The 27,830-nt window shown below is 49.4% G+C and overlaps 1 protein-coding gene across 3 annotated transcripts in view; it reads left to right on the top strand.

Annotated features, from left to right (window-relative positions):
• TNS3 (tensin 3) overlaps window positions 1-27,830 on the top strand; it is a 307,112-nt gene that overhangs the window by 4,265 nt on the left and 275,017 nt on the right. Inside the window, exons 1-2 of one of the 3 annotated variants that reach the window (XM_023226392.1) lie at window positions 18,897-18,938; window positions 19,058-19,128. The exons of 1 other annotated variant lie outside the window; for it this stretch is intronic. The gene's annotated coding sequence lies outside the window, so the exon portion shown is untranslated. Of the gene's footprint in view, window positions 1-18,896; window positions 18,939-19,057; window positions 19,129-27,830 lie in introns of those variants that run through there. One more of the 3 variants, XM_023226394.3, reaches the window with a different exon arrangement.

The raw sequence follows: 27,830 nt of genomic DNA, 5'->3' as shown, positions 1-27,830 counted from the left end.
CCCAGCCCCTGCTGGAGCGGCGAGGCCAAGGCTCAGGAGCTGCAGTGTGCCTGCCGTCTACTGCAGCCAGTGCGCCAGTCCCAGCTGCTTCCTCGGTCCCCAAGGCTGGGCCTTTCTTTACTCTTCCTTCCTCCCTCAACTCTAATTATGGTTCATGTTAGATTGTCTGCCCTTCCTCTTCCTCTTCTCTTTTGGGGAAAGATAATAGCACTTAATACGCCCTTTGCAGGCCTGGCTTTGTTTCTAAGATATCAGAAGAATCTTTAGGAATCTTTCTTCTAGTTGCCCAAGTGAGCGGCAACCTGTCGGCACCCAGGAAGGATGAACATGGGTGCCCTGCTAACGGTTACAAGTGCCACTCTTAGCCAGGCCATGCCCCTGGGGACACCGTGGGACATCTCCAGGTGGACTAAAGTGGGTCACCTCCTTTCATTGTGTCTTGGCAGCCACAGTGTGACGTGGCATCTCTTGTGTGTAGAGTTTATGAAACTGCTCCTGAAAAGTAGAGACCAATTCGTTGATGCTTTGAATACACCGGAATACACTCGTGGCAATACTGAAAGAAAGACAGAAAGAAGGAAAGTCCTCGGGAAGTGGCTGGCCAAGGCCGTTCAGTGCTGTCTGCAGTTGCTTCTCTTTTTACAGGAGAGCCCGGGCTCTGCTCCAGGCCCTGGGATTATTTCTCGCTGGAGGATTCCGGAATCCGCGCTCTCCTCATCACCCTGGAACACAGCTGCAGTGTGTAGCATTTCACTCACTTGGAGCCACACAATAAAAGGCACAGGCCTACATCTGGCTGTGCAGGACAGCGGGCAGGAGAGTGGGCCCTGGGGCACACTGGGCCATTAGCAGGGGCATCTGCATCCTGGCCTGTGCACATTCCTCCCTAGAGCGCCGGGCTGGCTCTGCAAACAAAGGGGCCTGGTCCTGGCATTCTTCTCCACCTTGTAATCCATCACCTTTCTTAGAGGTGTCCCTGGGCGCCTACCCCTTTCATCACTGGCCATTTGGGAGGTAGATCAAAGGTACGCACAGGAGGCTGTGACATAGGCCAGGCTCTGGCATCCCACAAACCTGGAGAAGTACTGCCCTTTGCCCTGGGAGGTTCTGGGGTTATTGTGACTGTGTTTGTCATTTGTCGCCTGCAGCCTGGGGTTCCTCCACAGGTTCTGGAGCTCAGAGATGGGAGCCATGTGGGGTTTTCTTTCCTCCTTCTGGGCTCCAGGCCCAGTGTACTTTGGTCCTGCTGAATTTCCATGGCCTCAGGGGCCTGAAAAGCACCTTGTGGTCCTTTTGGAGAACAACTTCCTCATTCTTGGAGGTGCTAATCTGATTCCCTGGGAGGGAACTGTGTGCTAACGGGTTGACACAGGGGAGGCCAGCGTGATAGAGATGAGTTTTTCGCCAAAGATCAGGGACAGGTGTTTCCAGTTTGTCTCCTCTGGAAAGATCTGCAGAGCCGGGTGGACAGGGCTGGAGGAAAGGGGGCCTGTGTGCATGTCTTGGGTAGGTGCTAAGGGAGATAGGAGGGCTCTACGTGGGTGAAGAATGCATTTCTGTCTTGTCCTGCACGCAGGAGGGAGGCACACTTGTTACCTGTATTACTTGGAGAGTAGCAGAAGACTCTCAAGAAATGGACATATCTTTGCTTCTTAATTTCCTTTTTGACTATTTTTCTACAAAATAGTTGTCTTGTAATATGTGCTCATTGTTGACTTGGAAAAGATAGAGAAACGCTAAGGAAAAAGGAAAAATTTTCTTCTAATATCACCTCCACAGAGGTTCATATTTTAGCCTGCTTGTGTGCCATATGTTTTCTGTGCTTTTTCAATTTACCAAGCTGAGATCATACCATATGTATTTTTTTGTATCCTGCATTTTAAAATCAATGTGGCAATATAAGCATTTCCCAATCCAGAAATAGCTCTGTGTAAATATGACTGCTGATGACAGTATAGTACTTCAGTATGTGGATGTACCACAATATTTCGACTTCACTATTTGTTCATCGATCATTTACATCCTGTGTTATGCTTGCACACAGGTCTTTGGGCAGATTGTAGCTAGGCATGTTCTTAAAAGGATTTCTAGCAGACTCTTTGACATCAGAGAATACAAACTTTTATTTTTTAAACTGTGGTAAAACATGCATAACATGAACTTTGTCGTTTTAATCGTGTTTAGCTGTGCAGTTATGCGACATTAGGTACCCTCACGTTGTGCAGCCATCACCCCCCTCGAGCTCCAGAACTCTTTCCATTTTGCAGAACTGAAACTCGGTGTCCCTTAAGCGCTAACTCCCTATGTTCCCCTCCCCCCAGTCCCTGGCAACCACCATTCTACTTTCTGTCTCTATGAAACCGACTACATCGGGTGCCTCATACAAGTGGAATCATACAGTATTTGTATTTTTTGTGATTTGTTTATTTCACTTAGCATACTGTCCTCAAGGTTTCATCCACGTGGTAGTATGTGTCACAATTTCTATCTTTTTAAGGCTGAATAATACGGTGTGTGTGTGTGTGTGTGTGTGTGTGTGTGTATGAATAGCACATTTTGTTTATCCATTCATCTGTTGATACACTTACAGTTCTACACTTTGGCTGTTGTGAATAATGCTGCTATGGACATGGGTGTATAAGTCCCTTCTTTCCATTTTTTTTGGTGAATACAAGCGTTTTGGAGTTCCTTGGTATATATGGTCAAATTGCAGTTGAGACATAGGGTGCTGGCTGGATTCTCAGGTGTTCTCCCCCCGCCCCCGCCCCGCTGTCCTTAAACGTGGCCAGGTTGTCACCCCCAGGGTAAAAACCAGGCCTGCAGGAAAAGGAAGAGGGAGACTTCTTACCGAGCTATTTTGACAGATTGTGTAAACTCTGTGATTAATGGGATGAGAAAGCAGGAAGAATGTCTTTCATTTAAAAAAAAAAAAAAAGCCTTCGGGGTTGCTTGGTTTTATTTTCAATTAAAAGGGTCTGATTTTGTTTCTGGAGAATGGTTTTAATTTGGATAAATGGTTCAGTCTGGGAACCGCATGCCAGAGCCTATGATCTATGAGTGCAATTACTCAGGGTTTCCTCGGCTGCTTTTCTGAGGGAACAGTCCAGAATTGGGCTTGCTCTGGTTTGGCTCTGTTAAACGTCGATGCAGGCCCCTGGGCACTTGGAGTGAGGCGGTTTTTGTGATCAGTCCTTGAAGTGCAGCCATAATGCTCTCCCCCTAATGCCTTCCCCAACTGACGGTGGTTAATTTTTACCCTCTAAGAATGTGTTCACAATTCCAAGTCAGGAATGTCAACAGCAGGCTGTTGTTTCCCCCTCCTTGGAACATGTTGAACCAGAATTACTGGCATCTTTTCCAACGTGGGCATTTGCAGAATTGGTGAGATTTGGGGGCTCAAGGAGGAGGCAGACTCATCCTAATGTTCCTCCTCCAGATTACTCGAGGTCCCTGGCTAGGCAGGACTGCAGGCCCAGAGGCAAGGCTGTGGTGGGTTGTTCTATCTGGGGTCAACTGGTGTTTCTTTCCAAGGGGATGCTGGACTGGGGGAGGTGAGGGACTAAATCCTAGGTGGCTTTGAGGAAGGACCTGTTGCGATGGAGGGGCAACGTGGGCAGAGGCTGTGGGCAGGGCCGCCTGCTGTGTTCTAGAGTAGCAAAGGGGATTTGCAGAAGGCAAAGAAGAATACAAAGACACAAGGTAGGGTGTTCCACCCTTTAGGAGAACTGTGGCAAAGCCCTGGGTAACTTTCCATGGTGCTTGCAGATTTGAGACCAATGCCCGACCAACCTCGTGGGCTGGTGGGAGGCAGCGTGGAGGATGGCAGGGTGTTCCCAGGGTGGGAGGTGGAGACAGTCTGCACTGAAATTTCCAAGAGCACAGCCCACAAAGGAAGAATAGGCTTGCTCGTGATGTGGGTGAAGGCATTGCCCTGCTGGCTTGTATCAGGGCATTGGCTCCTGGACCCTCAACAAAGGGCATATTAGCATAATGAATAGTTAAGTCGCTTGGTTGGGTTCCAGTCCTTGGGGCCGTGGCCTCTTTCTGAAGGAAGGACTGGTGGGTGGGCCCCACCTCTGGAGATCCAGCCTGCATTGGGACCACATGGTTTGAGAAATGTTTTCCCAAGCCTGGGCCACATGTGCCCCTTGATTTCTGGGGCAGCCCTGGTGGCAACTCCCCACGTATCCCTGTGAGACCTTTCTCATTTTCCACTGGCAAGGATACAGGTGTAACCAGATAATTCTGATGAAAACTGAGTGAGACAGGTAACCCGCAACACAGAGAGTTGGTATGTGCTGCTCTTTTTTTTTTTTGAGACAGAGTCTCATTCTGTCGCCCAGACTGGAGTGCAGTGGCACGATCTTGGCTCACTGCAACCTCTGCCTCTTGGGTTCAAGTGACTCTTCTGCCTCACCCTCCATAGCTGGGACTACATACGTGTGCCACCACAACCCCGCTAATTTTTGTATTTTTAAAAGTAGAGACGGTGTTTCACCATGTTGGCCAGGCTGGTCTCGAACTCCTGACCTCAGGTGATCTGCCCGCCTCCCAAAGCACTTTCGGCTTCCCAAAGTGCTGGGATTACAGGCATGAGCCACTGCGCCTGGTCGTGTGTTGCTCTTTAACTCCGCACCCCAACCTCCATTAAATAGGAATAGTCCAAAACATAGGTCATTGAGAGCGTACTGTGCATTTTGCTTGTTTTTTTTTTGAGACGGAGTCTCACTCTGTTGCCCAGGCTGGAGTGCAGGGGTGCGATCTTGGCTCACTGCAAGCTCCGCCTCCCGGGTTCACGCCATTCTCCTGCCTCAGCTTCCTGAGTAGCTGGGACTACAGGCTCACGTCACCATGCCCAGCTAATTTTTTTGTACTTTTAGTAGAGATGGGGTTTCACTGTGTTAGCCAGGAAGGTCTTGATCTCCTGACCTCATGATCCGCCCGCCTTGGCCTCCCAAAGTTCTGGGATTACAGGCGTGAGCCACTGTGCCTGGCCGGCATGTTGCTTGTTATTAGGGATGATGCGACAACTGGAATGGTGTTCATTCACTTTTAAAAGGCTCACTCTTCTCACGGGATAACAGAACACACTATCATTCATTTTCCTTTCCCACGAAGGTGTTTGCAGCGGTGGGCATGAGAAGCATAGTTGTGTGTGTGACTATCACGCCAATGGTTCTCCCAAACCTGGATCCCAACCTGGGCATTGCCAGTCTCTGGGTGTCACCCTCCCATTTATGATTGTAGGGACTTCTCAGAACGCCCTGGAGGGATGGCCTTACTCCAAATGGTGCCTTGGCTGCCGGGCTGGCTATTTGTGAGTAAAAGATGTTTGTCAATGCTGCTGCTTTTAGAACATGCCCACGCCACATCAGCTACAGCTTGTCGGGTGTCTGGTTGTCTGTCTGTGCAGAGCCCATTGGGAGGTCTGTGCAGCCTCACACCTAGCAGTGAGGTGGCCCCTCTGCATGGTCATGCCCTGCGGAGTTGCATTCCTCTCCCTGATGGCTGGCTGCCAGGACCTGTGGGCCCCGGCGAGAGGGGTGGGAGGTGCTGTGACTCCTGCCAAGCTAGCTCTTCACAGGCTGGGTTAGTTCTTCCGAAGCGTGGTTTCCTGGGACACCACGCACGGGGCAAGCACAGCTGTGTGACCAGCGGCATGCTGACAGGGCTAGACACACACTGGGCTGCTTAATGCCGACCTTGGCCTGTGAATCTGTGACCAGGACTCTTGGTGAGCGGCCAGCTGGGGGCTGTTGGTGCTGAGTTCAGCTCTGTAGCCAAAAACGTTCCAGCTGATTTCCAGACAGACCCAGCTTCCGTTTTCAATGCCAAGATGAGCTGGGCGAATGAGTGGGAGCTGACAGAGACTTTTGGCCGACTGTGATCGCTATTGTCTGGAGTCTCCTTGACCCTCTGGAAGTACTGCCTCTCCTTTCATTTGTACATACCGGTTTTTCTGCATGGTTCCGCCTCTTGTCAGCCAGGCTCTGGGGACACCAGCTTTTCCGTTTCACATACTGCCAGATGGCTTTGAGCAAACAAGAGGAAGGCCCCAGCGTGGGTGCAGCCTGTGGTTGCGTTGTCCTGCCTGTTTACCCTGGGGGTGAAGCGGAAAGGGAGCAGGCTTTGTAGGAACCCAGGTGGCACCCCTTCTCATCCCTGCCACTTGTTCTCCTTGTGGTCCTGGGATGGTCCCCAAACTTCTCTGAAGTGGTACTGAAAACTGGGTTGATAGTACAGACCTCACTGAGCTATTAGGAGTAGCTGTCGACACCCTGTACCCGAGGTTCTCTCCAATGGAAATCAGGTAACCTTCGATTCCTTTTCTTTCATCTGTGGTTGGTCATCCGGGTGGGACGCTGACCACTGGAGGCCCGGTGCCCTGTCCTGAGGCCCAGTTAGCCATGGCCTTCATCTGCTCACATTCTGTGGATTGGGTTGTGTAATACTTGTTTGTATCCCTCAGTTCTCCAAGGACAAGAAGGCTGCTGCTAAAAAAAAAAAAAAAAGAAAAGATAAGAGCTTTGGAGGGGACTGGGCGTGGTGGCTCACGCCTGTAATCCCAGCACTTTGGGAGGCCGAGGCGGGCAGATCACGAGGTCAGGAGATTTAGACCATCCCATCCCGGCCCACATAGTGAAACCCCGTCTCTACTAAAAATACAAAAAACTAGCCGGGCGTGATGGCAGGTGCCTGTAGTCCCAGCTACTGAGGCAGGAGAATGGCGTGAACCCGGGAGGCGGAGCTTGCAGTGAGCAGAGATCGTGCCACTGCATTCCAGCCTGGGTGACAGAGCGAGACTCCGTCTCAAAAAAAAAAACAAAAAAACAAAAAAAGAGCTTTGGAAGGAGCTTAGAGTTAGCTACATGTACTTGCCAAGGTGTGACATCACTCAGAGCCTCCATTCCATCCTCTGGACAGCCAGGAGCTGGCCTCCCAATCCGCTGCCCACTGGGCACACTTCACAATGGGAGGGGACAGTTACACATCTAGATGGAAACATTCTAGAAGTGATTGCTTACGAGGAGAGAGGGAAATGCTGGCACATTTTCCCAGGATTTTGTTCATGTTTTTATTAGGGCCACAACTTTTGTTCTTGGAGTTTTGCTTTGTAACTTATTCCTTTAACTTGCAGAAGAGAACCATTTACAACTCATCTTACAGACTTGAGAATCTAGCCTACTGTTATTTCCTTGGAAAATAGCCACATTGCTAGTTGTTGTGTTATTGAAAGTTGATGACAATGCCCCCAGCAGTCCATGCAGGTTCGCTGAGAAGAGTTGCACCTTCGGAGCTGTGACTTCAGCACAAAAGAATATTCTTGGACAGTGTGTTGTGGGGTTTGCTTGCTTCAAATCCGTACTGCCAAATGGCATGAATCAATTCCTTTTTCTTCCTCTCAAAATGTATTCCAGTCTTGATGCAGACGCATCAGCACTGTGTAATCCCTGTGTAATATTTATTTATTTGTTTTTTCTTTTTCTTGAGATGGAGTCCCGCTCTTGTCGCCCAGGCTGGAGTGCGATGGCGTGATCTTGGCTCACTGCAACCTCTAACTCCTGGGTTCAAGTGATTCTCCTGCCTCAGCCTCCCGAGTAGCTGGGATTATAGGCGCGTGCCACCACGCCCAACTAATTTTTGTGTTTTTAGTAGAGAGGGGATTTCACCATGTTGGCCAGGCTGGTGGTGAACTCCTGACCTCAGGTGATCCGCCAGCCTCGGCCTCCCAAAGTGCTGGGATTACAGGCGTGAGCCAGCGTGCCCGACCCATTTTTTCTTTTTATTGAGACAGAGTCTTGCTCTGTCACCCAGGCTAGAGTACAGTGGCACAATCTTGGCTCACTGTAGCCTCTGCCTCCTGGGTTCAAGTGATTCTCCTGCCTCAGCCTCCCAAGTCGCTGGGATTACAGGCGACCATCACCACGCCCAGCTAACTTTTGTATTTTTAGTAGGCGAGGTTTTCCCATGTTGGCCAAGCTGGTCTCGAACTCATGACCTCAGGAGATCCACCCACCTTGGCCTCCCAAAGTGTCGCGATTATAGACGTGAGCCACCACGCCCGGCCCCTGTGTAGTATGTATGTATGTGTGTATGTATGTATACGTGTATGTTTGTGACGGAATCTCACTCTGTTGCCCAGGCTGGAGTGCAGTGGTGCCATCTTGGCTCACTGGAACCTCCACCTCCCTGGTTCAAGCAATTCTCCTGCCTCAGCCTCCCCAGTAGCTGGGATTACAGGCTCGCATCACCACATCCAGCTAATTTTTTTTGTGTTTTTAGTAGAGGCGGGGTTTCATCATGTTGGCCAGGCTGGTCTGGAACTCCTGAACCCAGGTAATCTACCCTCCTCGGCCTCCCAAAGTGCCGGGATTACAGGTGTGAGCCACTGCACCTGGACCCTTGTGCAGGTTTTGTTCTTATAAAGATGTTGGGTATGCAGCAGACTGGTCCTGGGAAAATGGCTCCTCTCCCCCTTTCTGCTTTGTGCTGAGACCCCCAGATCAGGTTCACAAATTCTGCATCAGGGACTGAGTGCACGTAAAACATTGGGCAAATTTTGGAGAGATGTTTGGTGGATAATACATAAGCTTCATGTCTGAAGCACATCAATTCTCAGATGAGCAACTGCTCAGATCCCGGCCCAGCGGAGGAGTGGGGGCAGTGATGGTGGCCATGCTGTGAATACTGTGGGCTTTGTTCACAGTCACAGTGAGGAGGAGATAGGGTGTCCCGGTACAAGTTATCGCTCTATCTGCAGATCCATCTGTCCTTCCTCAAAGAGGCGGCAGCCCACTTCAGGGCCATTGTGTCAAACAGTTGGCGTTTGGCCTTGGCCCTGGGTAAAACACATGGCAGGGTATCACGTGGGTGCCGCTCACGACTCCCCCACATCTGCCGGGGTTTCCATAACGCACTGTTCTGTTTGCAGCTGTGCGAATGCGATATGACACAGCAGCCGCTCATAGACCTCAGGCTTGTTGCCGTGCATAGAAGGTGCACACCGCAGAGGGGAGGCCGCGGGCAGGGAAGTGGCTGGCATGAATTATTGACTGTGTGTGAGGCCCTGTGCAGGGAGATTCACTTGTTCCTTCCTTTGTTGATTTATTCATTCACTCACTCATTCCTTTCACGCAGCTAATGTTTAGTGAGTGCCTGCTGTGTCTCAGATACATTTAACCCTCACTCACTCTGTAGAAACTGAGACTCAGAAGGTGAATGCAGGGCAAGGTAGCTTGCCCACCATCTCAGCTTGGACATGGTGGGGCAAGGGGCCCTCCGATCCACAGTCTGCTTGTCTCCATCCTGCCTGCTCCGGAGCCCCCAGTTCTGCCAGCCACATCTCGAAGGTGAAGGAAGACGACCCCGTGACCCGTTCGGGGCTATGTTACTGCTGCTGTGGCCTGACTGGCCTCTCCCTCCCCTCTCCTGCAGGCCCTGGGGCTCTCTGGAGCCCAAGGCTTAGTGTTTTGAATCACCGGTCTTTCCTTTGGGGGCTACCTGTGCCAACTTTTCAAGGGCTTGATTGCAGGGCAGCCTCTCAGAGGGTCTTGGGGGAGCCCCCAGAGTGGAGTTTTGCCAGGGTGCCTGTGGGTACAGACAGCAAGGTGGAGGCAGCTTAGAAATCAGCATGTCACAGCACTGGGCTGGAGAATCAGTCGGATGCCTGAGCCTCTCGTTTTAGGGGGCAGCTGGCAGAGTGAGTCATGTTAGGCCCGGCTTGTTCCTTATCACTGAGCAGTGTTACCTGCGAGGGATGTACCATAGTTTACTTAATCACTCACCTGTTGCAAGACTTCCAGTTCATGAACATGATATATCTTCTCAGTTATTTAGATTATCTTTCATGTCTTTCATTGGCATCTGTGTAGTTTTGGCATACAGGTCCTGTATATGTCTTGTTCAGGTTTACACCCAAGTGTCTCACTTTTTTTTTTTTTTTATTTTATTTGAGATGAAGTCTCGCTCTGTCCCCAGGCTGGAGTGCAGTGGTGCCATCTCGGCTCACTGCAAACTCCACCTCCCGGGTCCACTTCATTCTCCTGCCTCAGCCTCCCAAGTAGCTGGGACTACAGGCGCCCCCCACCATTCCTGATTAATTTTTTGTATTTTTAGTAGAGACAGGGTTTCACTGTGTTAGCCAGGATGGTCTCAATTTCCTGACCTTGTGATCCGCCTGCCTTGGCCTCCTAAAATGCTGGGATTACAGATGTGAGCCACTGCGCTAGGCCTCACTTCTTAAAGTGATTGTGGATGGCCTTGTATTTTTAATTTTGTGCCTGTGTGTTCATTACTAGTACATAGAAGTGCAATTAACTTTTGTATGTTTACTTTGTATCCTGTGACCTTGCAAAGTTTTGTTTTGTATATTCCTGGGGATTTCCCATGTAGATAATCATGCCATCTGAAAATAGGGACAATGTTATTTCTTCCTGGACTTTGCCTTTTCAAAGGGCTCAGGCCAGTTTCCTTATAGATTTTGCACAGTATGGATTTGTATGGTTCTTCTCTCCTCATTAGATTCAGGATAAGCAGTTTTTGAAAAATGATTACGTATGCGTGAGGTGCCTCTGCTTGCCTCACATTAAGAGATGGAATGTCTCTCTTCTTTTTTTTTTGAGATGGAGTCCCGCTCTGTAGCCCAGGCTGGAGTGCAGTGGTACCATCTTGGTTCACTGTTTCAAGTGATTCTCCTGCCTCAGCCTCCTGAGTAGCTGGGTCTACAGGCACACACCACCACGCCCAGCTGATTTTTTGTATTTTTAGTAGAGACGGGGTTTTAACCATGTTGGCCAGGCTGGTCTCGAACTCCTGATCTCAGGAGATCCACCTGCCTCGGTGTCCCTAAGTGCTGGGATTACAGGCATGAGTTACCGCTCCTGGCCATGAGATGGAATGTCTTTTTGTCCTGCTGTTGGCCCGCTAAGTCAGATCACTTGATTGAGACCCTGATTCCCTTCTTACCTTTGAGAGTTTAACAACTCCGAACAACTTTCAACCATTTTAACATCCAAAGATGACCTTTGCCTGAATTAGTTATTCCCTTAGGAGTTATGCAGTAGTAGTTCTTAACTGTTTTTAAACACTTTAGAAACACTATCTATCTTGCATGTAATCGGACTGTTACTTAGCAATCCCTTTTGCTTGGGGAGCAAGCTCTTCAGAGTCAAAGGGAGCGCAGAACGGAAGAGAATCGTGTTTATTGTGTTGATTCCATAGGTGGTTTGCAAATCTGACAAAACAAAGATGTGTGCCTTTTCTCAAACCCTGACTCTGTAGGAGCACCCTGAGTACCTTTGGGCAGCACGCTATATAACTGCAGTGGAGACATCAATGTGGCTGCGATCACTGCCAAATGATAGATGCTTGCCCAGGCTCACCTACCAGGCAAGCTGCTGCTTGGGTGGCTCTGATGAGGAGTCCATGTTTTTGGATGAGTGCTGTCTTAAGTCAGCAGTTCTCACAGTGAGGTCCTGACACCAGCATTAGCATCCCCTGGAAACTGTTAGGAATGCCAGTCCTGGGTTCCACCCCAGATAGACCTCCTGCATCAGACACTTTGGGTTGGGGCTCGACAGGGTTTAGAACCACTCATCTGGATTAATCTTTTTTCCAATATGTAGTACTAATCTGAAACCCTAGTGAAGCTGTTAATTGAGATGTCTTTAAAGTTCCACGTGGCTTTGCAGTAATCCACGTATATCATGCTATCAGACTGTGGCTGGTTGCTCTTCCAAAGCCTCTCAGAGCCTGTGTGAGGAATAAGCTGCATTTACAGTTCTCATACTTAGGATAACTCCTTTTAGCTCCCTGAACCCCAAATGTGAGTTTTTGCCTAAGATTAAGAAATCCAGCAGAGTTTGAAATTGGAAAGTGAGGTTGGTGTTAGTAACTAGTGTAAATTTGTGCATATTTTCTGCATTTGTTTATATTTAACTTTGTTCCCCACCTACTGGCTTATTACCTTAAGAAATAAAAAGTTGGCCAGACATGGTGACTCATGCCTGTAGTCCCAGTTATTTGGGAGGCTGAGGTGGGCTGATCACCCAAGGTCAGGATTTTGAGACCAGCCTGGCCAGCATGGTGAAACCCCGTCTTTACTAAAAATACAAAAAATCAACCGGGCATATGGTATGCGCCTGTACTCCCAGCTACTCGGGAAGCTGAGGCAGAAAAATCACTTGAACCTGGGAGATGGAGGTTGCAGTGAGCTGAGACTGCAGCACTGCACTCTAGCCCGGGAGAAAGAGCGAGCCTCTGTCTCCAGAAAAAAAGGCCAGGCGCGGTGGCTCATGCCTACAATCCCAACACTTTGGGAGGCCGAGGCGGGTGGATCACGACGTCGGGAGATTGAGACCATCCTGGCTAACACGGTGAAACTGTATCTACTAAAAATACAAAAAAATTAGCCAGGCGTGGTGGCAGGTGCCTGTAGTCCCAGCTACTTGGGAGGCTGAGGCAGGAGAATGGCATGAACCCGTGAGGCGGAGGTTGCAGTGAGCTGAGATGGCTCCACTGCACTCCAGCCTGGGCGACACAGCGAGACTCCGTCTCAAAAAAATAAATAAAATAAAATAAAATAAAAAGAAATAAAAAAATCAACATTTCTGGAGGCCAGTGTCTTTATAGCCTGCTCTACTGGTTGAGGATTTTGATTTTTCACCAATGAGATGCAGACCGAGCTTCTTTTGTGTGCAAGTCAGTCTGCTTTTCTTACAACGAGGAGTTGAATTCCTACGAACTCAGGAGCAAGTAGGTAGCCATGTATGCATCTGGATCAAGCTGTGAGAAGGGGACATGTCTGCAGAGGAAAAGAAGGTGCTGTGGAAACTGAGAGGTGAATGGGAATAGGTTGGCGGAGGCAGCCAAGATCTTAGTGGTATTAATCAGTCAGGTTGTCCAGTAAATATAACCAACAGGGCATGTTCATATATATGCATACATATATATGCATATATATATGAATAAATTTTAGCAGTTCTTGAGGTTGCAGTCTTTTGTTTTTTTTTCTTTTGAGACGGAGTCTCGCTCTGTTGCCCAGGCTGGAGTGCAATGGCGGGATCTCGGCTCCTCTGCCTCCTGGGTTTAAGTGATTCTCCTGCCTCAGCTCCCGAATAGCTGGGATTACAGGTGTGCGCCACCAGGCCCGGCTAATTTTTGTATTTTTAGTAGAGACGGGGTTTCACCATGTTAGTCAGGCTGGTCTCGAACTCCTGACCTCGTGATCCACCCGCCTCGGCCTCCCAAAGTGCTGGGATTACAGGCTTGAGCCACCGCAACTGGCAAGGTTGCAGTCTTGAGTCTGAAGGCAGCTTGGAGCAGAATTCGGAATCTCGGTCTTTTCTCTTAAGGGCTTCAGCTGATTGGATTAGCCCCCACTGACGTTATGGACGGTTATTTGCTTTATTCAAAGACCACTGGTTTAAATTTTTTTTTTTTTTTTTTTTTCCGAGACAGAATCTCGCTCTGTCACCCAGGCTGGAGTGCAGTGGCTCAATCTTGGCTCACTGCAAGCTCCGCCTCCCGGGTTCATGCCATTCTCCTGCGTCAGCCTCCTGAGTAGCTAGGACTACAGGTGCCCACCACCACACCAGCTAACTTTTTGTATTTTTAGTAGAGACAGGGTTTCACCGTGTAAGCCAGGATGGTCTCGATCTCGTGACCTTGTGATCCGCCCATCTCGGCTTCCCAAAGTGCTGGGATTACAGGCGTGAGCCACTGTGCCCAGCCTTAAATGTTAATCATATGTAAAAAATACCTTCATGCAACATCTAGACTGATATTTGGCTAAATAGTCAGATACCATGGCCTAGCCAAGAGGATGCATAAAATTAATAACCACTGCAAGGAATCAGGACTGTGACAGTGACGGTGGTCTAGGGGAGTGGGAAGATTTATGCTGGTTGGCAAGTGGGTGTGGGAAAAGCCACCAATAGTGTCCTACTTGCTCAGTGGCCTCAACCCAGGGCTGTCATGAGTAATACACTGCCCATCACTAGGCTTGTGGAACACAAAGGTGAGTCACTTTCTGGAGAACCGGGGCAGGGCTTCTGTAAGTCGGCTTTGAGGACACCCTGGGGGTGAGATTGGATCTCCCCAGGATAGGGTTGGTGTCTTCCAGAGGGAATGAGCATCCTGACATCAGAGGTTGGGCACTTGATCTAGCTAGTGAGTCCTGCCCTATGATTGACTGGCCCGGGACCCAGGAGGTCATCACTGCATCCTGAAGCTTTTCTACCGAAACTAGTGAAAAGGCCTTCTTCAAGGGCACCTTTCAGAGTGAGCACCCAGGAGACGTTCGTGAAAGTGTGAGCTCCCCTCAGCTTAGGAGCTGTTCTTACGTATTTATCTCACCGTCCAGCTAGTAGGGCTGTGGACTTTAGATCTTTATCATTGGCCTAGGTTTGAGAGTCCTTGAAGGGGGGCTCCAGGCAGGAGGGGTTCTGTGATTCTGGCGGGTCCCCATGCAGCTCCTGGCCGTGGCCACTCCCATCTGCCTCAGTCACTCTAGGTGATCCTCGTGTGCCCAGGCAGAGGGCCTGGCCTGGGGATGCCCAGGGAGTTTTGCCTAGCTTTGCTGTTAGGGACATGAACGAGAACGGGCATAGCTAAAGAAGGGTATGGCCAGAGAGGGCTGGGCCTGGAGCTGGAGGTGGGGCCGTGTCTTGGCTCCCAACCGGTTGTTGAGTTGAATTATCCCCAGGTGCCCATGGAGTTGACTTGTCCTGAAACCCATCTCTTGTGTGCCTTGAATTTATCCATGCTGTTCTTACCCATGTCATCTTCAGAGAGAAAAGTCTTTTTCCCATGCACAGCCAAGAGACTGACTTCACTTGTTTTGTATGTAGTTAAGAATTCCACCAAAAAGAATTCTGCTGCCATACCATCTCCGAGGATGTCCCATAAACTTGGTTGCAGAGTTTTGTGAAATGTTGCACTCCAGTAGAAGGCAGCAGACTAGGCTGGGCATGATGGCTCATGCCTGTAATCCCAGCACTTCGGGAGACCAAGGCGGGCGGATCACCTGAGGTCAGGAGTTTGAGACTAGCCTGACCTATGTGATTAAACCCCATCTCTACTAAAATACAAAAATTAGCCGGTGTGGTGGTGGGCACCTGTAATACCAGCTACTTGGGAGGCTGTGACAGGAGAATTGCTTGAACCTGGGAGGTGGAGGTTGCAGTGAGCCGAGATAGTGCCATAGCACTCCAGCCTGGGCAACAAGAGTGAAACTCCATTTTGGGAGGGAAGAAAAACAAGGCAGCAGACGAGACTGAAGGGTGTGACCTTTCAAGTGTTTATCCACCTTTGACCAAATAAATCTAATTCCATCTCTTTGAGTCTACTTAAGATAACTATCAATGACAAAGTTTTTTTTTGCAGAACTCTGTTGAGGAAAAATGAGCTGGCTTTTCCATTTCCAGAACGATCTCCAGGTCAGAGACATACACTGGGTCAGTCCCGGGAAGGGAGGCCACTCCTCCCCTGGATGGTCAGGGTGCACAGGGAATTTTTGCCATCATTACTGCAATGGAGAAATGTTTACCTATCAAACTGCATTGCAACTGTGCTTCAATTCCTTGCCACTTTGGGCTGTTAGTAAGTATTGACTTCTTGAGATTACCAGTAGACTCAGTGGCCGAACCAGCTATGTACTGTGAAGCAGACCACCCCATAACTTAGTGGTTTAAAGGAAAATAAATTCTTTCTTGAGGTCCAGTGGGCTGGCTACGTGGGAGCTGTGCTCAGCAGGTCTTCACAGCCCAGCCTTTCTGTCTGCGTGGTCCTGCTTCTGAGCAGGTTCATCTCAGGTCACCCAAGGGCAAAGGCAGAAGCTGCAGGCAAAACCTCAGGTTCTATTCCATTGACCAAAGCAAGACCAGCTCAGATGCCAGGGGTAGGAAATAGATTCCACCTTTTGATGAGTCTTGGGAGAAAAATATTGTGGCCATGTTTTTCATTCTAAAATGTTGCTTGACTCTTCCGTTTACTTATTCAGCAAATTTTGTTTTAAAAATTGGCTCCTTGCTGATACCTGCAACCCACCTAAGGAATCACACAGCCTCACACTTCTGAGGTGACTGCATGGTTTGGCTATGAGCTTCCAGGCAGCCATTGTGATGAGGGAAACAATGGTTTTGAATTGTTTCTTGGTATCTAAGCAATTTAAAAAAAAAAACAAAAAAAACCAGTTAAGAAAAACAGACCGTGAACAGAAACATGTTATTCTGGAAAGTAGAGAAGTTTCTGAGGCTGAATCCTGAGGTGGGTGGTCCCGTAGGGTCCCTGCGTAGTCCTCAGTCATACCCTGCACCCACCACAGTAGAGAAGTGGAACACAAGTCTCTAACACTCTCAGTGGTGGCCAAAGGCAGCGTGATAAGATGCAGGCCCCTAAGAATAAGGTTCCAGGAATTTGAGCATCCTGTGCTCCATGTGCCCAACTCTGAGACACAAGGACAAAGCACTAGAATATCACCCTCAAGCTACAGAAGAATAAACCTAGGTGTGTGGGGCTACAGAGGCATGAGCATCTGTCTTAGCTTCCCCTCTGAAGTTTGCCCAACCAGCATTGCACCACGTCCTAACCCTGTGACCCTGGACAAGGAGGTGACCACACTGTGCCTCAGTTTACTTCTGGTGTTATGGTGATATTTTTGTGAAGTCACACCTGGAAATCCCTGGGGTGAGCAGTCACTGTGACCTGACGTCAGAGGCCAGGGGTCTGGCAGTTGGTCTATGGCGACACCCATGGCCTACCTGACATGGGGTCACACAGGGTCACACAGGGTCACACAGGGTTGCTTGGGAATCACAGCCTGTTACTTTCTTTTTTTTTTTGAGACAGAGTCTCGCTCAGTTGCCCAGGCTTGAGTGCAGTGGCAGGATCTCAGCTCACTGCAGGCTCCGCCTGCCGGGTTCATGCCATTCTCCTGTCTCAGCCTCCTGAGTAGCTGGGACTACAGGCGCCCGCCACCACACCTGGCTAATTTTTTTTTGTATTTTTAGTAGAGACAGAGTTTCACCATGTTAGCCAGGATGGTCTCGATCTCCCAACCTCGTGATCCGCCCTCCTCAGCCTCCCAAAGTGCTGGGATTACAGACGTGAACCACCACATCTGGCCGATCACAGCCTGTTTCTATATGGATCTAGTGGTGCATGGGTTCCTCACTGAGGACTTGGAGGCTTCAGGCTCCAGGACAGCCCCAAGTCCCCCAGCCAGGACCTCGAAAGGACACTGTTCTGGGTGGATTTGGGAGGAGCAAGTTTGGGGTGCTGAGAGGTGGGACTGCCGTTGCCCCTCGAAGGGGGTCAAGTGTGGGCTGATGTCTGTGCTGGGATCCCAGTTCAAGGGTCGCAGGAGCAGCCAGCCAGACCACAGGCAGTGTTGACCAAGGACTGGGTGCCCCCGACAGTAGCAGAGATGGGGATGAAGGAGTCTGGAGAGAAGGCCAGTGGGTGAGAAGTTAGGTTTAGGGCTTTGGTTGGGCAGATTTGTGGAAGACATGAGAACACCAGCATTTCATGGTGAAAACCAGGTTTTGGTTTGGACAGAGTGATATCTTAATTGATTTGTGCTGCTATAACCGGATACCTTAATTTGGGCAATTTATAGATGTCAGGAATTTATTTCTCACAGTTCTGGAGGCTGGAAGTCCAAGATCAAGGCCCTCGGTGTCTGGTGAGGGCCTGTTTCCTGGTTCATAGATGGTGCCTTCTAAGGCCCTAACATGGTAGAGGGGTGAGAGGGCTCCCTGGGGTCATTATTATGAGGCCTTAAGCCCATCCTGAGGCTCCAGCCTCATGACCTAGCCACCTTCTTAAGGTCCCAGCTCCTCATACCATCACCTTGGGGTTCAGGGCTTCAACATAGGAATTGGGGGTAGGGGGCGGGTCACAGATGTTCAGACCATGGCAATGATGCATAAAAGCCCAGTTTGGGGTGGGCAGCAAAGGGAGACCGGCAGCCGGCTCTCGCAGTCCTCCGGGGGTGGAGCAGGTGATGTAGACCCAGCTTCCTGCCTTGGAGCCCCAGTGACCCTCAGCAGCATCGTGAATCCCTTCAAGCCAGGTGTAGTGTGTGTGGATTGTTCTCAGAGGGTCTGTAGCTTCATCAGATCATCAGGGCTGCTCGACCCCCAGAATGTGAAGGCCAGGGTTTGCATAAAAGGGCCCATGTCCTATGCTATAGCAGCTCTCTCTGCGTGTCCTGGTCCCCAGGCTGCCCCATCGCCCTGATGAGGATGCACAGTGGAGCTTGGGCCTGGAATGAGGGAAGTGGAAGGAGGTGAAGTGAGTGCAGAGATGGACAAGGGCCCCAGGGAGACTGGGGCCATAGGATGCTGTGAAGTTTGATGGAGTCCTCAGAGATGTAGAGCAGGAGGGCTGGCCTTTCATAAGATTGGCTCCTGTGGCTCTTGTTTTAGCCCCTTCCAGCCCCTATCCCTGCCTCTTGTTCTCCATTCTCTGCATGGTCCTGGGGTGCGTAAAGATGGTGTGACGAGGTCGAGGCACCGCCCTGCACCAGAAAGTTCTTGGAACTCACCAAGGTCACATTCCTAAGATGGAATGTTGTGAAGCTGCCTCTGCTGTTCCTTGGGGAATTCTCCCGCTCTCTTTATTAAAAAGCTGAAAATGTGTCTCAAGGTCTGTTTGTTTGTTTATTTATTTATTTTTTGTGAGATGGAGTTTTGCTTTGTTGCCCAGGTTGGAGTGCAGTGGCGTGATCTTGGCTCACTGAACCTCCACCGCTCGGGTTCAAGCAATTCTCCTGCCTCAGCCTCCCAAGTAGCTGAGACTACAGGCACGCGTCACCATGCCCGGCTAATTTCTGTATTTTTAGTAGAGACAGGATTTCACCATATGGGCCAGACTGGTCTCAAACTCCTGATCTCGTGATCCGCCCACCTTGGCTTCCCAAAGCGCTGGGATTACAGGTATGCGCCACCACGCCCTGCCTGTTTGTATATTTAAATATGCATTAAACATGGGATTGGAAGAGTGACATGGGAGGTCCATATATATGGGCGTTGCAAGATTTGTTTCTGCCTTCCAGTGCTTTCCCTTGGACTCCTTCTGGGGAGATTTGGGCTCTGGGAGATTCGCGGCCGGTTTTGCCATTCCCAGGTGAGTGGAAGGGCTCGTGGGGGTCATGCAAAGCTCTCTCCTGCTCACGGCCTTAGACATAACCAAGGAGGGCTTGGCCTGGGACCCTGAGCAGGATTTTCCTGCAGGTGTACACAGAGGAATGTCCCATAGGGTGGTTGTGTGGGAGAGTGGGCCCTGAGGAGGCAGAGCTGGGACCCTCTGCTGAGGGGGGAGGCAGTGGAACCTGTCCTTTCCCCATGCGTGGGAAACCTGCCTCCGGAGGCTGCAGTTATTTTGTCTCAGTTTTTCCATCGAGGAAAACAAGAGTCAGTGGAAATTTGCAAGTAGGTGATGGGAGAGGTGGACCTGAACCCCAAGTCCTTAGAATGAAAACCTGGGCCTTCCTTGGTCCCTGCAGGTGTGCTCCACTGCCCGGTGGGGAGGTGCTGGGGTCGGCCTCTTTGAAGTCGGGGTGATGGACACATTTGGGGTCGGTGGAGGCACCCACTTGCATAGAGGAGGATGTGGGACCCTCTGCCAAGTGTCAAGTGAGCCTGAAATGAGGCACAGACTGGGAGCTTTGCCTTTTGCCCTGGGGTAAGAATAAAAGAAGAAAACAATGCAGGCCAAGGAAGCATTCCTGGGAGGTGGCGCAGCCTCTTTGATCCTCCTCGACACCGGCTTGCTGTAGCTTGCTCTTATCAGGACGGCAAATTCCCTGTTTCCTTTTATGTTGGGAACCTACAAGAGGCTCTGATGCTAGAAGCGGGCTCTCTCATTCTTGCCTGAAGGAAGCAGTGTCCTGTATACAGGCGTCAGCACCCACATGGGGGTGGACAGTGGAGGGCCAGCCTGGGCCTGCCTCGTGTGCTCAGGCCTCCTTGGTGGGGGTGGGAGTGGGGGTGGTGCAGAGGTTCTCGTCATTTGCCAGAGGGACAATGGGCAGACAGCAGAGATGTCCCAAGGCCTGCTCACCGCCTGCCTTCTACCCAGCCCTCTGGAAAAGAGGCCGTCCTTCCAGTTTGGAGACTTCCTCTGGAGAATTCCATGACACACGTTCTTGAACCATGGAGGTAATCCTGTAAGGTGTGGTTCGTGGCATGTGGGCTGGAATAATTCCTTGTTGGTCAGTTTGCTCCAGGAATGGCGTGGACTCCCTACCTCCTCCCCCTACATGCTAGTGGCCACCCCAGTGGTGGTGATGGTTAAAATGTTCTCACATTTCCAAATGTCCCCAGCACCTCCAATTATTTGTAGGCAGAGAAGTCAGTCAGCACTTAGAAAAACAAACTAGGATGAAAAATCCCAGAGAATATCCTGCCAGTTGCCACGTCATATTCCCGTGAAACCTTCAGTTATTTACCCATATGGGTGCTTTACCTGGTTGTTACTTAAGATAGATTTCTGTATGTGTTGCAAGGAAAGGCATTGCAGAAATGGACAGGGCCATTTTTTTCGTTCTACATTGTGACTCTTCCTTTCCTGTATTTGAAAGATTAAAAGATAGCACCCCCTAGATGGGCAAGGGTTGGGTTAAATAGTAGTGTTGGGACAGAAAGGTCCATTTGTGAGCTCGCTGCAGGCAGGGTTGATGGTCCTGGTGGAAGCAGCCTTGGCGGCCGCTGGTTTTCAAAGCCTCTAACAGGCTGTGCATCTCACCCGTGACTGCACCCCTGAGGAAAGAAGAAAAGTCAGCCTCTCCCTTGCACAGGACGCTTATGAACTTTCCCAGACAACCTCAAGGATTGTTCTGACCCTGAACATTGGTAGGACTTTTCCAAGGTGGATCTGAGCCTCCTCCTCATGTGCTCCAGGCAGACACCAGGATTCGGGTGCATCACCAACTGGTGGAAGATGGGGACTAGGCATCCTGCATGCCCTGCTCAGGTCAGGTTCTTTTGCTCCCCACCCTCGCTGCTCCTGGTTGTCATCGTTTGTGGGGTGCATGGTTTGGTGGCAGGGACTGGAGGATGGAGGGCTGGGAGTAGGGCCTCTTGGCTGCGACCTGCCCTTCTGCCCAGCACCCTTGCACTGAGAATCACCGGGTGCTATTCCTTCCTTGCATGCCGTGCTCACTGTACCAAAGACTTGTGGAGTTTTGCCATTTGGCTTTATGGGAGGTTGCATGCCCCCCAGACCAGCCAGCGAGAGTGGGCAGGATCTGGTCTGGGGCCCGCACTTTGTAGCCCCTGAAGATCTCAGCCTTCATGCCTCTGCTTTGCTTCCCTTGGCTTGGGAAGCTTCACTCGCCCCTGCCCCCAGGGTGTGACTCAGATGGACCCACTGACCAGAGGAACTTGTGGGGAGGAAGTCACAATTACGGGCTTAGAGAAAGAAAAGTCAAACAACCAACAAAATAGTAATCATGCTCGCCTGTGGATTCGGCCTAAGGGATGTGGGGCCCTCTGTCGTCCTCAGTTCCCTACCTCAGAACTTCAGATGCCTAGACTCAGGCCGGAGGGTCCCTAGAGCCCCAGGACAGGCAGAACACCCACATTCATGGGGGTGCAGAGTTGTCCCCAGATGGCCTGGAGAGACCCCTGCTCAGGGGGTCTTGGCTTTTAGTGTGTCTCAGAATGGGGACTCTAAAATCCATCTGGGAGCCTCCTTAGAGTGGCTGAGTTTTGTTTTATTAAAGGGTAAATTTCTAAAAATCACATTTTGATTTTAAAATGTCTCTAGGATCTTCTGCAGTTGGCATCATTTTCACTAGAACCTTTTACTGCCCAATCGTCAACAGGGTTATTCTAGAAAAGAGGGCATGTGCGTTCAAGGAGAATCATATGCGTATGTGTGTATGTAAGCTCACGTTCCTAAATGTGTATGTACACACATGTATGTGTGTCCACATGAACACACACGTATACCGTGCATGCACGCATACCTACATGTATGTGTCTGTATGTGCATATAATGTGCATGTGTGTATTATGTGTGTGCAGGCTTACTGTGGAGATACTGCAGTTTGGTGCCAACTGGACCACTGCAATAAAATGAATATTGAGATAAAGCAACTTGTACACATCTTTTAGTTTCCCAGTGCATATAAAAGTTGTTTATACTAAGCTATAGTTTATTAAGTGTGAAAATGGCAGTATGTCTAGAAAAACAACATACATGTCTTCATTTAAAAATGCCTTATTGCTAAAAAATGCTAGCAATCTTTTGAGCCTTCAGCAAGTTAAAATCTTTTTGCTGATGGAAGGTCTTGCCTACGAGTTCATGACTTTGGACTGATCAGTGGCTGCTGAAGCTTGGAGTGGCTGTGGCAATTCCTTAAAATAAGGCAATCATAGGCCTGGCGTGGCGGCTCACGCCTATAATCCCAGCACTTTGGGAGGCCAAGGCGGGCAGATCAGGAGGTCAGGAGATCGAGATCATCCTAGCTAACACAGTGAGACCCCATCTCTACTAAAAATACAAAAAAATTAGCTGGGCTTGGTGTCGGGCGCCTGTAGTTTCAGCTACTCAGGAGGCTGAGGCAGGAGAATGGCGTGAACCTGGGAGGCAGAGCTTGCAGTGAGCCGAGATGGCGCCACTGCACTCCAGCCTGGGTGACAGAGCGAGACACCGTCTCAAAAAAAAAAAAAAAAAGAAGAAGAAAAGTAATAAGACAATGATAAAGTTTGCCACGTCAGTTGACTCTTTTATGAAAGACTTCTCTGTAGCATGTCATGGTGTTTAATAGCATTTTATCCACAGTAGAACTCTTCAAAATTGGAATTAACCCTGTTGCTGCTTTATTACATTTACGCGATTACATTTTTGTAACTTTCTTTTTTTTTTTTTTTTTTTTTGAGACGAAGTCTCGCTGTTGTCCCTCAGGCTGGAGTGCGATGGCATCATTTCGGCCCACTGCAACCTCTGCCTCCTGGGTTCAAGCGATTCTCCTGCCTCATCCCCCTGAGTAGCTGGGGTTACAGGTGCCTGTCAGCCCGGCTAGTTTTGGTATTTTTAGTAGAGAAGGGGTTTCACCATGTTGGCCAGGCTGGTCTGGAATCCCCCACCTACCTCAGCCTCCCAAAGTGCTGGGATTACAGGCTTGAGCCACCACACCCGGCCACATTTGTGTAATTTTCTAAATACTTTGTTGTCATTTCAATAATATGTACAGCATCTTCTTTATCAAGGGTAGATTCCATCTTTTTTGTTGTTGTTGTTGAGACGGAGTCTTGCTCTGTTGCCAGGCTGGAGTGCAGTGGCACAATCTCAGCTCACTGCAACCTCCGCCTCCTGGGTTCAAGTGATCCTCCTGCCTCAGCCTCCTGAGTAGCTGGGATTACAGGCACACACTACCATGCCCAGCTAATTTTTGTATTTTTAGTAGAGACGGGGTTTCGCCATGTTGGGCAGGCTGGACTGGAACTCCTGACCTCAGGTGATCCACCTGCCTCGGCCTCCCAAAGTACTGGGATTACAGGTGTGAGCCACCGTGCCCGGCCCAAAATGTATTTCTTAAAAAGTAAGACTTGAGGGCCAGGTGCAGTGGCTCACGCTTGTAAACCCAGCACTTTGGGAGGCTGAGGTGGGCGGATCGCCTGAGGTCAGGAGTTCGAGACCAGCCTGGCCTACATGGTGAAAACCCGTCTCTACTAAAAATTCAAAAATTAGACGGACTTGGTGACAGGTGCCTGTAGTCCCAGCTACTCGGGAGGCTGAGGCAGGAGAATCGCCTGAACCTGGAGGCCGAGGTTGCTTTGAGCTGGAGGCTGCAGTTAGCTGAGATCACACCATTGCACTCCAGCCTGGGCAACAAGAGCCAGTCTTCGTCTCAAAAAAAAAAAAAATAACAGCTGAAAGTCAAAATTACTCCTTGATCCATGGGCCGTAAAATAGATGTTGTGTTAGTAGGCACGAAAACACCATTTATTTCTTTGTACATCTCTGTCAGAGTTGCTGCATGACCACGTGCATTGTCAACAGGTAGTAATATTTTGAAAATAATCTCTTTTTTTCTGAGCAGTAGGTCTCAACAGTGAGCTTAAAATAGTCACTAAACCATGCTGTATGCAGAAGTTCTGTCATCCAGGCTTTCCTGTTCTATTTACAGAGCACAGGGAGGGTAGATTTAGCATAATTCTTGAGGGCTCTGGAATTTTCGGAACGGTAAATGAGCATTTGCTTCAACTTAGAGTCATTAGTTGCCTTAGCCCCTCACAAGACAGCCTGTGCTTCGAAGCTCTGAAGCCCGACGTTGACTTCTCCTCTCTGGCTATGAAAGTCCTAGATGGCATCTTCTCCCAACAGAAGGCTGATTTTGTCTGCATTGAAATCTGTTGTTTAGTGTAGCCACCTGCATCAATGGTCTTGGCTAGATCTTCTGAATAACTTGTTGCTTCACCTTACTCTGTTATGTTATGGAGATGGCTTTTTTCACTTAAACCTGTTGAGCCAACCTCTGCTAGCTTCAAACTTTTCTCCTGCCACTTCCTCACCTTGCTGAGTCTGCATAGAATTGAAGAGAGATAGGACCTTGTTCCAGATTAGGCTTTGGCTTAAGGGAATGTGGTGGCTGGTTTGATCTTCTAATCCAGACCACTCAAACTTTCTTTGTATCAGCAAAAAGGCTGTTTTGCTTTCTTATCATTCGTGTGTTTACTGGAGTAACACTTAATTTCCTTCAGGAACTTTTCATTTGCATGTGCACCTTGGCTAACTGTTAGGCACCAGAGGCCTGGCTTTTAGCCTGTCTGAGCACATGCCTTCCCCACTACGCTGACTCATTTCTAGCTTTTAAGAGATGTGACTCTTCCTTTCACTTCAACACTTACTGGTTATTAATTGGCCTGATTTCAGTGTTGTGTCTCAGGGAATAGGGAGGCCCAAGGAGAGGGAACGAGCAGTCCAGAGCATCAGCATCAGAACACAGAACATTTATCCATTAAGTTCATGGTCTTATATGGATTTGGTTCATGGCACCCCCAAACAATTACAATAGTAACATCAAATAGCACAGATCATGAATAACCATGAAAGATATAATAATAATGAAAAAGTTTGAAATATAGTGAGAGCTTCCAAAATGTGACACAGAGATCTGAAGTGAGCTCATGCTTTTGGGGGAGAATAGCACTTTCATGGGATCGCCACAAACCTTCAGTTTGTAAAAAAAACTCAGTATCTGCCAGGTTCAATAAAGCAAAGCACAAGACAATGAGGTATGTCTGCCTTTGTGTGTCTTGTTGATATCCGCAACCGAGGCAGAGAGTGATTTTTTGTTGTTATTTTTCTTCTTGTTTCTCCAGGCAAATTGTTTCTCGCCTTCACTCATGTGCCAAGCTCTAGACGACTTCCTGGCTTGGCAAGATTACTGTTAACGCATCCATAAGCATTCCTTTTATTTGTCAAATCCCTGTTATTCTGTCAGAATCTATCTTGCAGCCAAAATAGCCTCAGGAGAAAAATAATGAAAAAAAGAAATGAATTAGGTGTACCAGAAGAATGTGATGGGCGTGGGGAGGTTTATTCAGATAAATATGGTGGGTAACAATGCTGCTCCTTTTCAATGTCTGTTTAAATGTTTCCATTTTCCTTGTAAAAGCACTCTAACACAAGGAGTGCATTTGCAGAGAGGCCAAGGATCGCTCCCCGTGGACACACGATTTTGTAGCCTCCCTCCATACCCGACCCCCGCCCCACTCCAGCTGTGCCTTAGCAGACGTCATTCCCTGTTATTTCAGTCTCCGCAAGTGCAAGAATTTAGGGTGATACAACCATACTTCCATTCCATGAATTTGCACACTTTTTACTCTCCACTCATCTCACACATGTGCACAGTGTGAACCTTGGTCTGTTGACTTAACTTTGCCTGTGTTGGGATGATGTTTCTGTCCTGTCTGTGGACACTTCTTGAGTTGAGATTCACAGGTGTGGAATGAGTGGGGTCTGCAGTGCAGATGTTTTCATAGTTCTCTATGTCTAACGACTTTTCAAAGTGCTCCCCAAGGCACGAATTGTTCCAATGGGGGTCTCCTTCCCTGTAGTTTTGAACCCTGACCCAGCCAAAGGCTCCCCTGCTCCTGGTGGCTATGCTGGAACTCTAACTCCTTCCCTTTGGTCTGAGGTGGCCACACCCAGGGCTCCAGCCACATGACGTTTTGTGCCCCCACCCACCTCCTCTGTGGTCTCCTCATTTGCTTAAGGAAACACCCGGAGCGAGACAGAACCATCCAGTCCATGGCTGGGCCCCACTGGGCCTCCATCCACATTCAGGACGTGCCCAGAGTCTAGCCACTTGCTCTTGCTCGGTTCCCGAGTCCGGCGGCAGGAAGTGGACACCAGACCAGCCTTCTGCCCGGGAGCTCAGGTGCTAAAGCTTGTCTGTCCTCTGTGCGGCAGGGAGCCCAGCTTGCCCATTTGAGAAAGAAGCAGGGGCACTCTGAGGAGATGCTTCCTGAGGGAACTGGGTGTTTTAGGAAGATCTTCCTGGCACTTCCGCAGGTCTGGTGAATGGTATCCACCCAAGGCTCCCAAGAGGCTGAGCCCCTCCTCACCCTTTTTCTGAGTGAGCTCATGTTCCTTGGCTGGGTGCAAACTTGTGAGATGTGCTCAGTCACCCCGCAGTAAAGTTCTGTCTCTTTGGGGTGGCGTGACTCCTCAGGAGTGGGGTAAGACTGTTTAGGAATGACCAAAACTTAGGTCCGTTTTGTTTTGTAACTTTCTTAATATCCCATGGGTGTTTTCCATGTCATTGAATATGGATGTGATTACTATATTTTAGTGACTTTATAGTATTCAAATTCCATTCTATATTAGTACCATAAAATGACCAGAGCGCAGTTGCTAGCTATTAAAACTGCTTCCAGCTTTTCTTGTTGTGCATAATTCTGTAGCCTGCCTTTCCACGTACATCTTTCCAGGCGTGGTCATTGCCTTAGAACACATTCCCTGAAGCAGAATTGACCGTTGTGATAAGTGTTTTAAATAAGAACCTACAGATTTTGTTTGCATGTGCCTTGCCCACTGAGACCCTGCTGCAAATGCGTCTTTGTGCTTCTCTCTCGTGGTCCTAGCTGTCTTGCTGTGGGACAACTAGGGACATCATCTTCCTTACATGAGGTTGGTAAGGTGAAGGTCAGAGGGACAGCAAGCCAAGGTTACTGCCTTCTAGGACAGATCCTATGGTCTGGCTGCTCACCCATTTGTTCTACGCGTTTATCTTTTGCAGAGGGCTATGCAGTTCACCAAGCCCTCTCCATACATCAAGGCTTACTGTGGACATTGCTGGCCACGGAACCATGGGGCCGTATTTCTTTTACCATTTCCCTTCTTCCTTCCTTCATTAATTCAGCAAACAGGCATGGGCCCCTTCTCACATCTGGGCCTTGGATAGGTGAAGGGAAGGGTGAGGGTGCAGGGCTTCTCTGTGATGTAAGAACTTTTGTGGCACCCTGAGGCCTGGGGCCAGAAGACCTTGCCTGATCCTCCCTGAGAAGGCCTTGCTGGGGAGACCTCAGTGTTGCATCTGGGGACCGGTGCTCAGCTGAGTGGGGATGGGTGGGAGGGATGGAAGAGGGGAGGGGAGACCAAGGCATGGGGCTGGCACCTCTGTCAAGAACCAAATGAAGTAACTAGGTTGTGGGGATGGAGGTGAGAGGGCAGGGACGTGGGTAGGGTTGATACTGTAGTCTGGTCAGAGCATGAAAAACCTGGAATGGGCCAGTAGGTGGTCTGTGTGCCAGGGCCCATCAGGAGTATCATTCATTCATTCAGCAAATCCTTAGCTGTGTTCTAGGCAGGGG

This window comes from Piliocolobus tephrosceles, chromosome 8, assembly GCF_002776525.5.
Source record: "Piliocolobus tephrosceles isolate RC106 chromosome 8, ASM277652v3, whole genome shotgun sequence".
NCBI classification, from domain to species: Eukaryota; Metazoa; Chordata; class Mammalia; order Primates; family Cercopithecidae; genus Piliocolobus; species Piliocolobus tephrosceles.
The sequence above is the reverse complement of the archived record's forward strand: the minus strand, read 5'-3'. Positions and strand labels throughout refer to the sequence as shown.